The 13,727-nt window shown below is 42.2% G+C and overlaps 1 long non-coding RNA gene across 1 annotated transcript; it reads right to left on the bottom strand.

Annotated features, from left to right (window-relative positions):
• Positions 1-4,754: 4,754 nt before the first annotated feature.
• On the bottom strand, positions 4,755-12,722 carry LOC125332446. Its single transcript, XR_007206490.1, has 3 exons — positions 12,622-12,722; positions 12,179-12,386; positions 4,755-4,855 (listed from the first exon to the last, which is right to left on the bottom strand). It is a non-coding gene; the product is annotated as an uncharacterized LOC125332446 (long non-coding RNA).
• Between the last annotated feature and the right edge of the window lie 1,005 nt (positions 12,723-13,727).

Here is a 13,727-nt window from a genome sequence, read left to right as displayed (position 1 = left end):
TTTACCATGGTCTATAGGTGCAAAAAATGGCTTAAATGGACACCTTGATGTCTCTGAAGCACTTGTTAGCAAGGGAATGCATCTGCAGCTGTGCATCGGCAAACAGAACTACAGAAGCACTGGACTTTTAAATGCAATTAATGCATCATTTGTCCTTCTTTAACTCTCTAAGATCTCCCATCCTACTCTCCAGCCATTGCAAGTGGTTCTCTGGCAGGGGATACATTGCTGTGTTCTGCACACAAATTTTGGCTGGTCTTATTCTTATAAATTCCAAGTATTAGGGGACATACAGTCAGTTGCTGGGAATTGTAACATCTCAATCTAAGTCAATGGAACTATGAAACTACACAATAATCAAGGAATTACCTGAAGACAATAAAATCATCAGCCTGACTCTTGATATCATTGAGTCAAATGAAAGAGAAAATAAACATTTGTGAGGTCTTGTTATAAAAGAATATCCCTACACCACCTTACACAAGTGACATGAATGCAGACTGAAGGACCAAAAAACACAGAAGAAAAGGAAAAAATAGAGTTCATTTTAAACATTCTGATTCTTTCAGCCCGACTTCATGCTTTTAGAGAGCTCTGTGATGACAATACAAACAGTAGCTCATTTCTCAATCAAATTCCACCCACATCAGTGTGTCACACTTGTGCCTGATGAGCAGGAAAGGGGTAGTGGTGGGGTGCTACATACCCAGGGGCATGTAGATACACAGAAATACAGATACTGCAAGTCTCTTTTCAAGTTTTTTAGTGCCTGCTCTAGTCCTAGATACAGGGCTGAGCTGGCAGCAAAGCAGGTTACCATATTCTGCATAACAATACCACAATCTTTTGAAATTTCAGAGGGAAATGTTTATAACTCACATATTTAATTATGCTTTCTGATATGTCTCTGAAATAACTTCAGTGACTGTGATGATTTCTGTCTTGACAGTGGGCAAACTGAGGCTGACTGACCTGATCTGCCCCCAGCCACCCTTCTGCAACTGCTGGGACTGAGCTCCGAGTCCCCCTCCCCTCGCAGAGCCGCTGCGCCGCTCTTTTCCAGGGCATAATTGCCACATCAGTAACGATGAGAAGATTTTATTTGATTGAAAGGCTGCTCTAAGTACCCAGCTTGCAGGTTACATCTCACCTGCAGGAACTTAGGGGCTATACAGACATTCGATTTCATGATTCATTTAAAGCGATACGAAATGTTGCTTTGAAGCTCCCCCCGTCCCCATTCCCTCTTCACATCCGGCGACTGCACAGTGAGTGGAATTATACTCAGCATGTCACACTCCAGTGGACAGGGATGGTTTGTAAAAGCTGATAAGCCTCGTTAGGATTTGCAACTTTGTATGAACTTCAGTGATAAATACTGCGTTCGTGAAATGCCAAATACTGCTGGAATGTTGGCGTGAGCACGACAGAGATTACAGCTAATGTGGGAGCGTGTAGGTACACTGTGCAGTAAATTACAGTCATGATATGCAGCCACTTTCTGTAAAAAGTGGTGGGGTTTGAGCCAGGGGTATCTCCTATAGCACAGTACACAGGGATCTAATAGAGCTAACAGCTCCGAGTGAAATTAATGAAGCGGGAATGGTATGACGAGGACCCTGAGTGGATATGGAGGGAAGAGACAATATTTGCCAATACCTTTTCATGGCTCTTACTCATGGGTTACCTGCTCTGGTGAGGATGTGAGTTTATGAACACACCCAGCCTATGGCTAATGACTAGAGAGACTCCTTTGCCCTTGATTTTAACAAAGAAATTACAACTCCCGTCAAGAGCAAACTTTCAAATCCTCTTCCTTTCTTTTTTTTCATACATGATCAAAAGGAATTTCAGAATGATGTCCCGAACTCAGATGAAAGCAAAGTTTGATGTTCTGAAGTGCTAAACTTTTCCGCTTTGACCTGCACGATTGAGATGAAGGAGAAATTTGTCTGTAGTAATTAACATGACAAATAACTGTGAATGGGAACTTGCTGTTCTGAATGACAGCGTTGTCTTCTGCTTCAGGGTGAGAAACCCAGGGCCAGGATCCTGGGGATCTATCCCTTGCTTCCATCTGACTCTTAAGAGGTTTGAAAATCTCTGTCTCTCACCTGATGGAGACAAGAACAGAGGGTGGTCTCCTGCAAGAGCACAGCACCTTCAGATGCATCCTGCTACATCCTGCAAGATATTGCAGGGGGGAAAGAGCTGATTGCCCAGAAAAAGAATAATCACCAGTGATTAAAGGTATTTCATGAGCCCTGCCTTTCATGCTGACAGTTCTGCTATAATCATTCCCAGCATACGGCTCTGCCTCTGTGCGTATTCATCTGTTGCCAATTGCCTTGTAGTTACTTTGTGAGTGTGTTAGTTGGGGAGTCTTCTCTTGTTCTTTGTTTTTACAGCCCTCAAACACAAGAGATCCTATGACCAGGATCCTGGATGCTTTGAGGCACCTAATAAATAATTGATAGCGTTCCAATACCCAAACTATGCTTTGCCATATCAGGAAGCCTGTACAGCAAAAAGATAACTGACATTAACTAATTGCTATTGAGTGGTTTTCAGGCAATAGATCACATAGGTTTTTCTTTGTTTTCTATTGGGTTGCTTTTTAGGGCTTTTTTTAATTACAGTATGAAAATGCAATGCATTTTATCACCAATTTGATAGTAGATGGCTCCAGCAGAGAATCCTAAAACTTTCCAAGCCACAGAAACAGATTGAAATGGGTTAAGCTGTATTATCAGTGCGGAGGGGGACTTGTGCTGCTGTCTATGTTACATCCATTCTGCACAAGGCACATGTATCTTTAGACATATCATTTTGGCTTTGCTCTTCAGATCAGCATTATCTACAGGAGACACTCCTCACGAATGCAGCAATCCCCACCTCATTCATTCCTCCTTTCTGCTGGCTCGTGCCTGGTGGGAAGCGAGCAGCTCCTGAAACCCTGCCCCAAGTTGCTGGTAGCAGCAGCATCTGTAGAGCTGTGTGGGAGGAGAGCAGAATCATCCTCACCCTTCCCAATTAAAACTTCATCACCAGCACCAAGATAACAATGCAACAGAAAAACACTGAATGCTGTTCTCACTGGTAACCGACATGACCTCCGAGCTCAAAAAAACCCAGTGCCCTGTTCTTGTCCCGCTATTCCCCTGCAGCCTCACCCACGGCGCCCATCAAACAATCAGTCACAGACCCCATCTGTCAACACGGGGTCTGCAGTTCATGGAATCTGCCCGACCGTGGTGTTCTATTACTGAGACTCTCTGTAAACAGAGGTGCTTTGAATGACTTGTCGTCTCCTACAAATTGCACGGGGAGAATGAAGGCTACAGGACTGAGTGACATAATTGTAAGACAAAAATTACAAAGGCTCTTCTTTCACTTACCCTGGCAGTCTTAGAACTGAGCTAGACTTTCACACACAGTGCCAGGGCCGATCAAAGCTGCCTTGTAAAGTTTTTTTCTTGCTTTTTTTTCCTTGCTTTTTTTTTTTTTTGCTAGGGATCCTTGATGCTAAGTAAATTTGCATCAGGGTTGCTTTGTGCATCACAGTCCTGTGTATTGTGATGGCCAAGTGTTCCCCTTCCGATGGCAGTTACTGATCTTGATATTTAGGGTGAAGCTTGACAAAATACAAACTCTTAACATTATATTCTGTGGTTTGTTTTTAGTTTGTGTTTATATCTTCTCACTCATGTGTCTTCCAGCCCTTTCTTCATCTCATCCTTTAAACAAAATTCGCAGTACCTTGAGGCTTACATATCTGAAGATCCTGGGGAAACCTCCACTCTCATATTCAGTTAAACCAGTCACATCCTCTTGAAGAAGCTCTTCTGTATCCCAGTCCTGTCCCTGGGAAGCAAAGGTCACGGTTAGACTAAGTGTCCAGATGTCAGAACAAAGGGACCACATTTGTTTAATGGATTATGGAGTCCAGAGAGATATAGAGATATTTGGGATCTAGTGATACTTCCAGTGGGTCATGTGTTCCATGTATTTATCATGTTTTCCATTTAAACAACATAGAGTCTAGCCAGACGCCATTGTGACGGATGGCTGATAGCCGTGTGTAATAAATAATTTTTAAAAAAGCAGAAATCAGTTACATTACAAATAAATTATTCTGGCTTCAAGGATGCTTTTTGTGTCCCTATGTGTAATGCTATAAAAACTTTTTTTTGCTCGCATGAAAAAGATACTAGACTTTTGTAAAGTAGAAATCAGCACCACCAAAGGCTTAATTATATAATGAAACATTCTCAAAGCCCTCACATTAGCTCACTGACGCTTAGTGGAAAAGGCATTACCTAGCAACAGTCACTTACAAATCACAGGAAAAGTAATGGAGATTATATGCTACACCGCTCTATAGAGTCAAAATTGGTAGCAGGATGTGCTTGCCCTTTCATTTCATGTGGAAAAATCCATTGTTTACAGGTGTGAGGGTGTAAGGGATGCACTTCAGGGGGAGAACAGGCCTGTTTATCCATCATTAAAAAGTAATCTTTAAAAGAAGGCCAAGCATGGACCAAGGCACATTAACATGGCCAGAGAGGGCAGACTGCAACACAGGCATTAGAAAAATTACCTCTACTTTTTTTTCCTCAAAGAAATTGCTCTTCATATGTCATTCATTCTCAAGTGCTTAATTAAAAGGATTAACTCATTTTTAAGTGCTGACAAGCTTGAGTTCCCCAGCACCAATGTCCTGCATGTGACTCAGAGAAGTTACTCAGATCAGGGTGTTCAGCAGTTCCTTGGCCTCCAAGATTTGATAGATATTGCCTCTGTATTTTGTTTCCATCCCACTTCTGTGCACCACAGTGGCAAAAACTGTTAGAAACTGCGGAGAAATACATTGGTATTTTAGAGACAGAGTTATTAGAACCAGCTCCATATTGCAAATGCAGCTAGCAAAGAGAGAGCTGGGTTTTATTCCGAATTATGCTTTGTTAACAAGTTGTTAACTAAGTTCTCACTCCAGAATATTTAGAGCCAGCTAAATAATATGTGTCAAATCATTGATCTGACAAGTTTCACAACTTTTTTTTTTCCACTTTAAATTTCAAATATCTATTCAAAAAATAGCATGTTCAGTTTTTTCGCTCAGTTTTAATTACTGGCGACAGCAGGGAGGGAGAAAGAACAAAGCTGAATGCACAGATCCCAGAGGGAGTTTGCCATCTCTGACCATTAAGGGAAAAGAGAAAAAAACAGGATCTTTTCACTTGGAAACTGAGCCCACTTAGTGTGGAGGCCCTGGGAAGAGAGGAAATGCGGAGTCCTCCCAGTGGAAGAATCGTCCTTTGCCATCTCTTTGCTGATCATTCCTGTAGGCGGCTGCTATGGCAGAAAACCTAGTACAACAGCACTGTTGGACTGAGGCAGAAGTTCTGCAAGGGTGCAATGTTTCTTGGGTTGGGAATTATACAGCTGGCACTGGGGACAAAGGGAAAAGTTACAGCACAGAGCTCTGCTCATTATACAGAAAACTGTTCAGAGACAGGTGGCTTCAAAGGATTGCAATTCTGAGGGATGAAACTTTGCCTTTTGCATGTGTGTGTGTGTGTGTATGCAGGCACACATGCACACATCAATGAACATTTGTCTCAAAAAGCAATGAAAGTGTTTCTGGTTTCCCTGGGCAGTGCTCAGGCAGTCAGCTGTGGCTCGGAGCAGGCATGTGTAAAGAGAGCCCCCCGTCTCCCCTCGTCTCACTCATCAGTCCAGGACTTTAATGATGATATTAAAAGCAATGTCCATGAGACTGAACTCCAGATTATGCTTTGGGACTCCTCCCATATCACAGAGGAAGTAGCAGGATTTCTATCTGGACCTGAGAAATAAAGATGCATTTTCTAAGTGAAATACCTTAATCTAGGTTGCTTAATACAGCTGAAAGCCCCTCGGTGGGCACAGACCACTAGCAGATCCAGCTGGAGTGAAGTTTAGGCAAGGCCATAACTTGGTTATCAGTAAAGACCTGTGCTCTGTGACAATCTTCTCTCCCACTTTTGGAGATCTCAGACCAAACAGGGCTGCTGTGGATATGATGCTGCTCAGTGCGTGTTCAAGTAGCACAACTGTATTCCTACCAGCTCCAGTAATTATCAGGTATACACGAAAGAGCCAATCAAACACCCAAAAGGACAGGCTGCCCTCTGCTCCCCCCAGGTGCAGCTGGCTCCTTATTTCAAGCACAATCTTAAATTACAAGGAAAAAGGATTTGCTGCAGAAGCAATGTTGTTTGGTATCAAAAAAGATTCCTCCTTCCTTCTGCCACCTCCCCCCATCTGCTTTTCATGTTTTATACAAAACTTGCTGCTCTGAACACTCCTGGATTTTCTCCCCTTCTAATAATAAAGAAGCGAATCTGATGTCTCCCACTGATGGCTTTCTAACCTTCAAAAGCATGTGTTTATCATGAGTTTCAGCTATCCAAAATAGTTTTGACCTGAGGTTACCATGCAGGCTCAGCCTGCTTCGAAGCAGGTTAAATGGATGATAAGCAAACATTTCATTACAGACCCTTAGTTGTTGTAAGGATGTGCAAATCCCTGAGAAAGATTTTCAGCATATCCTCCCGAGCAGTGCGGGGCTTTGGACCTGGGAGGTTCACTCAATCAGAGCCCTGCTGTCATTTTGCAAATATCTCCGCTGACTGTGCCCTGCATCATCACTTTGTGGGGCCCTGGGTGAGCCGCAGGGCTGGGGAGAGATTCCTCCCACCTGATGCACTGTGAGGGATGAGATTTTTAACTCTTAATTGAAAACACTCTTTTTTTTGCTATCCTGTCCTTTCTCTGGTTTCTGTCTGAGCAGAGGAGTGTGGAGAGGTGCTGATGGAGAGTTGGGTGGCCCTGGGGGAGATCAGTCCACCTCCCAGCCCCTGCCTGCTGCCTCATGTCTCAGAGCCACATGCATCCAGCAGTTCCAAATTTCCTGCCAAAACTATTTTGAGCACCACTATGCCAAGTCCACTGATCTATTGCTGGGCTACCTGTGTCAAGTGAAAACGGTCCAGTGTGGACACCGCACAGCCTCACCCCACCAAAAAGCAAACAGGCACTGCTCAGAAAGCAATGCTCGTTCTGCATCTTCCTCAAAATAAAAACACAAAGAGATGAGAGCCCTAGTGGCTAAACACACCCCAGTACCAGAAAGGCACATCTGTGAAGGACCAGGTACTTTGTCTCTCTCAGCTCTGTGTCTCCTTCCTATTTTAATCCACACAACAGCAGCACTTAATGGGTCACCACCTGCATTAATCCTGAGCAGGATTCCCAGCCCCAGCTGTCCAGCCAAAGACCATGCCCCATTTTCTTTATTCCCACCTCTCTTCTATACCCATCCAGCTCAAATGTTCTCAGTGCAAGAGCCTGAGCTAATTAAGGATAGAGAAAGGTGAAGCCTGAGAGAGAATTCACAGTGTACACCCAAGATGGTGTACACCTCGTGTCTGTTTCCAGCAGCACAGGAGATGGAGGAGTGCAGGGCATCGTGTCCTTGCTCCGTGTGCTCCAGGTTCATTACCCAGTCAGTGGATTGTTGTTCTAGGCCAAGTTTCAGATAAATGTATGAAGAACATTGCACTGCTGGGGATGAAGCTTCCCAAATCCCTAATTCCAGCCTAATTGCGCCAAGGTAATCAGTCTCTCTGCTCTGAAACTGCATGGGTGACATGCTGACATAGCTGTGCTATCCTGCTTAGTTTCATCTGTCCTCAACATCTACTGGTCTCCAGAATTATTTTTCTTCAGTCCCAACCATTCCTGGTGTTGGGCTGTACGTATCAGTGTTCAGTACAGCCCCTTAATTTCTATGGTATCACTGGGATTAGCATGGATTTACCTATTTTTTAAAGAAAAGTGTGCAGGAATAAGTCTAATTATACTTTGCTAACTATGGAATGTCCTTCTATTTAGCAGATGCTTGGGCCCTACTTTGACCTAACACTGAGTGTTTCAAGTAAACTGCCAGCAGCCCCGTCAAACTGTTGTGGGTAATTTGGAGTATGAAATGTGTTAAATTATTCAAAGAGCTGAATAAGCATAAACAGGCAGTACAACGGGAGAGATATGCATACCCAGCGATGCTGGTGTGACATTTAATACATCATATTAGCACTCCTGTTAGTACAAAGAGCTGGATGCCTTGCACAGCAGCCTGCAAATTCACAGGCAGAACAGAGCCTAGCTGCATTTTGTCCCCCATATAGCCTTCCTCCAACTGTTTTCCTTTGAAAAGCCAAATACTGCTTGCCTATAACCAAAGGTGAAAGTTAGGAAGGAAAATTTGATTCCTTCCTGAAATGCAAAGGGCATGAGGTCCATCTAACCCACCTCTGCTTCATGCTGGTATCAATCATCCTGCTGAGAGCAACTGTCTGATTTAGAACAGTGGTGTAAAAAAATTCAGAATCAGGCTCAAAATTCTCTGGTTCTGGAAAGTGGACCCCAAGACAGACAGACTCTGTGTAGTAATAGAGCTGAAGTAGCAGAGAGCACACACAGGATCATAACACATGTCTAGCTCAGAAATACATCTAAAACCCCATGTCCTAGTAAAAGCTGACACTAATTCAAGACAAAACCCTGCCTTTTACCTACTGTGGAAGCAGTCCATTATTTCTTATCCTTCAAGAGTGTTTTCAGGTTATAGAGTATTTCTGAGTTCTCAAGAGATTACACTTCAGGGGATGAATGAGATGCTTCTGTAGTCAGGGTTTCGTGATGGTGAGCAGCAAGGGGGAGGGGATTCTACTTTGAAAGCTTTTTCCCATTCTCAGAAAAGAAAAAAAAATCCAACCTGTACTGTGGAGAAGTTTGGGTCTGGCAACCCAATCTTTACTGCTTGGTTTGTCAACGAAAATAAAAATAAAACTTAAAAAAAAAAATCCATACAGCCAACTCATAACAAATAAATGGAATGATCTCTCCTGAGAGCGGATGGAAGGCCCAGTGATGGAGGTAAAGTAGCCTGGACAAAGCACTCATGGATGTGAAAATACTGTCAGCAGCATGCCTGGATCAGCAAGGGATGGACTAGATGAGCTTAAAGGCTTTTCCCTTTCTTTTCATTTTCCCCCTTTTTCTTTTTTTTCATTTTCCTCCCTACAGTTTTAAGTAAGGGGCTATAGGGCAGCAGAATTCCTTTGTGTCAGGGGGAAGTCTGATTTTAAGTGGTTCTGAAGCTAGTTTGCCGGTTAGCATAGAGCCACCAGTTTTTTCCCGTTTCTTTACGCTAAAATTTGATTTTGACATTCTCTTAGAAGGTGAGAGGAGACATTGGTACATTTTTTTTCACGCTCCTTTGGGACAAATACACTGCAGGGTGTCTCTTGGCTCTCCTTTTCCTTGCTTCTAAACTCCATTTAGTGATAACTTGGGATTGATGAGTCTAACTTCATGAAAAATGTTTACTAGCTTTGTTATCATGAGTACTTAGTGATACTAAAAGGAGAATAGCTCAGTTTTCAGATGGTGAAGGGGAACTTGTAATATAGGCACTTGGAAAAACTCCATTTGAATTCATAATCTGAGCCAATTTTCATTCCTTTAGGAGTGAACTACAGAAAAAATATTAAATGTCAACTTGCCAAAAACATAACCTCTGCCTATAAACACAATGGAGACAGACAAACATTGTGTGGGGAAATGTCAATTCAAATTCAAATCTTAATATAAATTTGGGGTTTGAAATACTTTGAGACATAAAAGTTGGCTGTTTCCCTAGAAAAATGGATCAATTATTTAGGAGTGTTTGTGAGAAGCCAGCTTAAAATCATAACAAGACTTTCAGTTCAAGAAATGTGAATCTGAACATCGAGTTCATTTAGTCAGGCAACAAAATTAAACCAATCTCTCCTTCCAAACTGAACCAAGTAACCAACATCTAGAACCACCTACTGAAATTATGTGAGAACCATTTGAAATTATGAGTTGATACAGAGAGCTTTTTGCCTTCTCATAAATATCTCAAAAACAAAAAGGGGAAAAAAAGCCTATATTCTCCATTTCCCCTGTTGCTTACACCAGTCTTTTTGATTTAGGGAGGATCACATCTCTGGGCCAGCTCCTCTTCCTCATAAGGCAGCTGGGAAGAGGGAAACGTAGGCAGAGTCTATATTTGTATATCTCTTTGGATTAGAAATGTGCTTTTATCTCCCAGTCACCCCCACAGTCTGCACTGTGGTGTGTGTTACACAAGGTCAGATAAAAATAACAAAACTTGAGCCCAAACTGTTGAAGGAAATTCATTTTATGGGACCATAGTGGAGGAAGCAAAAACCAAATCTTCCTCCAGATATGCATAGCACAGAAATCAGGCCCATAGCATCAGCTATTGCCCTCCTTGGAGTGGCTCATAAGGTGATGGATGACTTATTGATATTGATGCCATCGCACTGCAGGCAAAACCATCTAGGCAAAGACTGGGAAAGGCAGCCAGACCATCGAGGACTAGTTGACATAGCTTGGGAGCCAAAGTGAACTCCAAGGTTCATCCACTTCCCAGCACCTCAGCAATAAAAATAAATCCTATTAACTTCCATCACAATTGAATTCTCGTTCAACTCCGCCACAGTAGCCAACTCTTATTAGAGAGAGGGCACGTCAAGAGCCCACGCTTAATCCCTGCTCCCAACTCTACTGGTCAACATCCTCTGGTAGTGAGACACTCGACAGGCTTGTGAGATCCTGGAAATTGGTTCAAAGAGGCTGGAGAACACTTTTGTGAATCTAGCTGGCTGCACACAGGAGCTGAGTTTTCCTTGCTGACTTTACGTGCAACAAATGCACTGCATAAAGCACCAAGTATTTATTAAGAAACACGTAATTGCAGATTAGTTCCTTTTAAACATTTTAAGCTACCTACTAAACCAGATCTGGTAATAAAAACTAAAGCCAAGAAACTTGCAAAATTTCATTAACAGAGGAAAAATAACTTTAATGGTCATTGCTGTGGTTTAAATTAGAGGAACTGGGAGGGTAAGGAGAGATTTCTTTGAAGTGCCTTCATCCTCCAAGGAATATTGCTATAGGTTTTTGCTGATGTTCATTCTCACAAGCCCAACTATTTTGTGAGTCACCTGGAACTGGTTTCAAATTTAAAATATTACCATCTAGAAGTCTTATTGCAAGTAACCTCTCTGCAGCTTTCTTAGTTCTTCTAAATGACTTCTACAACTCTGCAGGGCTTTATTTTGCCTTGGTTTTTTCTTCATTTTTTGGTATATGTGTTTTATTTTTTAAACAAGTTCTTCATGCAAAGCACCCCCTCAAAGCAAAAGCCCCCACCCTTTCTTATTTTTTTCTCTTAGATATGAAACTATTTGTGGCATTCTTGTGCATGCTACATGAAATATGATCAAAGAGAAGTCACAGAGCTAAAAAAAATCTTTAACTTTCTCTTTTCTTCCTGCTTTACGTATGTAGTAGGTTTTACAGTTTCTCTGCAATAGCCAAGCTGCACTTACTGTTTTCTTTACTTTCCAATTGCTGATGTCAGTGATGCCTTCATACACACTTCATCTAGCCTAGAAGTGTACAAGAAGAGCCAAAGCTGAAAAAAAAATACTGAAAGCTTTCGTAACAGCCTTTATCCAGCAAGTTTCAAATAGGGCTCATTTTGCACTTTCCCTGTATTTAATGAAAACAATTTCAAAGTTGAATTGTCCTCAAGCACTTTCAGTTTTGTTTTCTTCTTCTCATTTTCCTTTCTTGTTCCCCATCAGTGAACGGACTCAATAGCAGTAGAAAGCCAAAATACTTGATCATTGTGCCCTTTTAGTGGGCCATAATGATACCAAGGCCGCATAGAGTATTAGGCAAGACAGTGTGAATGAACCTCTCCTTTTATTTAATAATCTGGATTTTACAGGTCATTCCTGGGAAAACTGTACGCACATCTGTGCAAGTTTTCCACAGGCGCATACAGAGCTGTTATCATTTGCCAGAACTTTCTTATTTTAGTCCTAGAACTGTCATTGTCAAACCAATCCTGTGTTTCTTATTGACTGAGAGGTAGCACGAATCCATACTAAAAGCTCTCCAGGGCCTTTAAAAGGTTTTCGTGTCTGTAACAGCACATCTATCTAGTCTGCAGTGGTCTGCTCACGTAAGAACATTAACTGGTAGAGATAAGCACAGGTTTCCAGTTTCTTACCTGGAGGGCAGTGGTTAGGTGGTTCATAGGCAAGACGACCTCAGGTTGTCGCCAACTTTATCCTGTTATTCTGGGTGCTCACACAAATGTCTGAAGTTGTACATGTCATATTAGCAGCCACCTGAAGGCTGGATATGCTATCCATTCTCCTCCTTCACAGGAATGAGGGAGAAAGTGATGGGAATGCATCCAGCGCTTTCAGCAAGTGCTAAAGGGGAAGGAGGAGAACAAAGTGAGGAACACAGTGACTTAATGAATAGATTTTCATGCACTAATCAGTTTGCCCTCAAGAATCAAGAACAGAAAATCTTAATCCATGAGCATCATGCAGATAAAGACAGAGTGCAGATCAACTGAAGGGATTCTTGACAATTTTAAAGATATTTTGCATAGTCTATTTAGATTATTTAAGAGTTTTCATCAAAGCAAACCAACTGCCTTACCTGATGTTTGATGTTCCCAGATTCTTCACTGTTCTTCTGTCCATCCATCCCATCTGTCATGGTAGCGTAGCTGTCTCAGATTGCTTCTACATCCAATGGAAAGTTGCTGAATACAGAAAAAAATACACAATCAGGACAAGCAGGGTAAGGTGGGACACCTGAATCCAGCAGCTGAAGGATTTTGTATTGTTTTTAAGCCCAGGGCAGGGTTGTATTTTTTTTATGCTAGACTCTGGCCTGGGTCACATCAGGCTCTAGTGGCACTTCAGCAGCACCACACCACAAATGGATGACCCTAAGGTGACACAGTCTCATGCCTGGGTGCAAGGAAAAGAGTGGATCTGACCTTTGAGTTTCGCAGCTTTGACACTTTGATCAACCCCTACTCCATTAATAAATGAAAGTTCACCTACAAGAAGACACACCCCACTCTTAGTATACTAAGTCTCTGATTTGCTGATCAAAATAAATAAAGTGCTTGTGATTAATTTGGAAAAGTAGCATCAGTCGGGTGACTAGGGCATCTGCTTGACATATTTCCCATTCCTTTTCCAGCACATGATGGAGACTCTCTGCACTAGTAAAGCAAGGTATTATAAATTCAATATCCAAAATTTCCACCATGCCAGCAATTGTTTTAAGCCTGCTTCTTGTGCCTTTTATCTCTCTTACAAATCTTGAAGGGAATCGGATTCATCATTACACAAATGGCCTTTATTTCTGGCTGTTAAAAACCTGATGATGAGCAACATTTCCAAGGAAGAAAAAGCAGTCAATTTCCGAAGCATGTGCAGAGTTAATGTCTGCAGTAATTGCGACTAAGTACGGTAGAGCAGAGATGCTCTGCCAGCTGGAGCCAGGGATTAAAAAGGAAACATCTGTGCTGAGATTATAGGAACAGAGGAAGCTGTGGGAAGGAAGGAAGCGAGAATGCCCATGTAGGTCCACCTACCTCATTTGAACTTCTCCTTTTCCCCATGGATTTGTTTTCCTCTCACTAAATTCTACGTATTTACCATCATGAGTGCAAAGAAATCCTGTCTGATTTCTCTGCTGTTTGACCTTTCCCTTGGACCATCCTCATGGCCACACATGGTACCAAAATG

The sequence above is a fragment of the Corvus hawaiiensis genome, chromosome 13 (assembly GCF_020740725.1).
Source record: "Corvus hawaiiensis isolate bCorHaw1 chromosome 13, bCorHaw1.pri.cur, whole genome shotgun sequence".
Lineage (NCBI taxonomy): Eukaryota > Metazoa > Chordata > Aves > Passeriformes > Corvidae > Corvus > Corvus hawaiiensis.
This window is presented reverse-complemented; position numbering and strand designations above follow the sequence as displayed.